Below are 3,696 nucleotides of genomic sequence, written 5' to 3'. Positions count from 1 at the left end.
TTTTTTTTTATTAATATAGTCTTCTTATCAGTTTGCAAGCACAAAAAAAAACTTTGATCTGCTTTACAAAAAGAAAAAGAACTTTGATGAGGTGACATGCATTTAATTCACCATGAAAGCTTAATGAAAAAGATAATGATAGACGATAAAGTGGTGGTGTTAGTGAGGCGATATCATTTTTTTGCGGAATTTCCTACAAGTTCATTGTTTCGATGTGGATGCCCATTTCTTCTATACCATTATAAAAACATCACACTGAAGATTGCATCACATATTTCTATGCTTTGCGCACCCGTATCTATAACGTAATCAATAAAAACAATTTATGTTTTCTGTTATGGTCTTGCAATAAAAAAAAGATACTCCGAGAATTGGACTATGAAATGATGATACATACTTAACTTTACAAGGTCCGAAGTATATATAGAGGGTTAAAAGAGATTAGATATTTTTAGGGCATTACCTTGGAAAGAGTCGAAACAAGAAATTAAGGACCATATTTAATTGGTCATATTCAAGAGGTGGAGGAGCTACAGGCAAGGGGAGAACATGAGCAACAACATTTGGAGTTAAATTTGAATTCAACTATACAAGTATAAAACCAATCAGGACAGATATTTTTTCGGCCATCAATACGGTTGTTGAGAAAGCTAGTAAGAGATATCTTTATCACGAAACCTGGACGACAATATTTTATTGGACTGGGTATTACATAGAGGTCATAAAGGTATATGGTAACAGATAAGGAAACACCATGAATATATCTCAAGGATGTAATTTCACTTTCGGAAAATCATATCTCCAAATTTGCAATTTAACTTCGTTAAATGTAATAACCACATGCGTACTCGCCTTCTCAGTGGCATGCAAAAATTTTGTTATATTTTTATTGCGTCATTTTTCGTATGCGTCTCTTCAAATGATTTTAAAATTTAGCTAAATAGTTCTATCTATTAAATTTCACACAACGAAACTTACAAAACAATATTTTCATTAAACACCATTTGTCTTGGCTTATTTTTCATCTGTCCACAAACACCACGATACTTAAAGATAACAATGGATATACATATTATGATCAGTTTATGTAAAAAAACTTAATTTCAAAACCAAATTCCAAAAATTGTTACTTGAAATAGATATTGAACGTTGTGGGAATGACCTTTGTTTCATTTTTCTCTATATAATTTTTCTCACAATATATAGTTTCCTGCTAATTATCCCGTGGACTTTAACTTAAAAGTGCTATACAACTCGGTTGCAATTGTTGAAGGCAAGGAGACAACATGATTTTTATTTTCGTTATTGGAGAGTATATTCAATTGAAGTTACATATATAAGAACAAAACAACTAGAAAATACCTAGGAAAGTTAACGATGCAATGGAAATTATCACAGTCCTTAGATGAAGATTCACACATTAGGTTATATTATTTGACTTAATTAGGTAAACGCTCTCTCATAATTAATGTTTTATATTTGAGAAAGAAGATGGCAATCCAAGTTATATTTATCATAATTAATGATGGAAAAGACCTAACTGTCTATAATTGATGTAAAACAAACCACATAGATATTGTTCATCTCAACTCAATCTATGAGTAATGTTTGATTGCTATGGATGTGGTTCCATCTAATTATACTTATGATGCGTCAATCATTAACACCAAGAATTGTACGATTATTAAAAGAAAGATATGTACGAGGGGATTTAGATATTTGTAACATGCCAAGTGTCAATAGTTGTCACGAAAACCAATTGTCAAGAACAAGATGTACCAAGTGTCAATTATTCGATTATCTAACAAGCGGTTGCACTATTGATGAATATACATGGGATATAATTATTATTTAGGAACATCGTTTTGGGGTATAATTGTCGTATTTTTAAGTTGATTGTTTTACCTAAATCAAGCTCGCTAAGTTGGAACTACAAAAATTAACGGGCAACCATAAATTTCCATCATGAGTGATCTTTAGGGATGCAAGATTACCTTAAAATATTGTGAGGTTGCGACCTAAGCAACTCTAAGTAGTCCTGAAAGAGGTATTTTCTGCTGCATAAAATACCACGATATTACGAAAGCAATACGATACGAAGAGGACCAGTTTATGATTCCTGTTGGTGTTATTATGTTTACTAATGGTGCTGATTTTTATATAGGTGATATTAGAAAATTAGTTAGACTAGAAAAAATTAGAATAGAAAAATAGATACAGTAGTTTTGTGCGGGTGGAGGGAAATATTTTTTATAAAAGGAGATGAACACAAGAAACCTAATTTGCTCAAGATGTCTTATCCCTATGAGCAAAAATGGTAACCATAATCAATACGAAAGAAAAAAGACATATCATTTGTTGTTCTCTCATCATTATCATCATTACGTTCTAAAAGTAAACTAATTTTTTTCTTGATTAGTCTTCCTATTTTTACTGAGATCATCCGGTTGTGGCGTGCCGGTCATTGTGACTCCGTTGTTCCCAGATCTGAACCCGTGTAAATTTATGTCGTGGTTTTAGCAGTAAAAAAAGATATGGTATTACTTTTTGTTCTGCGCACTTGCTTCTTCTTGAATTCATTGACGCATACCTTCAGATTGCACCTGTTGCAAGGTATAATCTTGGTTAATTAGAAACAGACCACTACCCTGGAAACTCGCTTACAAGTTACAAACGTTCCAGTAATGACAACAATTATTGGAGTATTGATGAAATTAAATCAAGTGATTGATTTTTCTTTTTGGAAATGAGTGTCTAAATGCAGAATGATTCGATTAGCATTAATATATATATATATATATATATATATATATATATATATATATATATATATATATATATATATATATATTTTTTTTGAGACCTGAAGGCCGTACCCATTTCCCTACCCGAACCCAGCCAGTTGGACTGGCCCCACTGCCAAACCCAATACCGCTCAACCCATTATACAACTAATCTACTACAAACCTTTACGACGGCGAGGATTGAACCCCTAACTTTCTCCTTACTGGAGTTGATGGGCTACCACTGAGCTATGCTCTTGGACCCAATACTAATATTATTAGGCGTTTACTAATGTTATAAAATTATGAGTACCCTGGAATGAGAAATAAATAAATTATGTAAATTGACGCTAACATGGGAGGTTGAGCCGGGGCCTTGGTGATACCTAGTAAAACCTACACATTTTATATACGTATATAAATATAGAAGTGTCATGGACAACACTACAAGCAAACAACTTAAAAATTCCAAACTATCTATATATTTTCTAGAAACTATATAAATGTCCTTAATCTATCGTATATGGATGTCCAACGGATTTTCAAAGTTGCATCCGGACCCAATCCGTAATCCGTTGGATTTCAAAAATCTCATCTGCATGCAACCCATTAGTGAACGGTCCGGACATCCATCCGCAAAAATACGGGTGGTCACCGGTTAAATCCGCGCATTACGGATAAAATGCTCACACCCTGCACTATTGAATGTGATGCCATTTCAGGAGGAGAGACGAGTAGGGACTAGGGAGAAGTGGAATAGCATTTCTAGTACGGCAATTATCATTTACGACTGACCGTCGAAGTTGCCAATTTACTAATAGGAGTGAGAATCCACCACGGGGTGGAAATATCCTGTTTGTATATATATCCGTAGAATTTAGATCCCCTTTTAGGCTTTTATCTGTTTACAAAT

Source organism: Papaver somniferum, unplaced genomic scaffold, assembly GCF_003573695.1.
Source record: "Papaver somniferum cultivar HN1 unplaced genomic scaffold, ASM357369v1 unplaced-scaffold_139, whole genome shotgun sequence".
Lineage (NCBI taxonomy): Eukaryota > Viridiplantae > Streptophyta > Magnoliopsida > Ranunculales > Papaveraceae > Papaver > Papaver somniferum.
Note: the sequence above shows the minus strand (reverse complement) of the source record.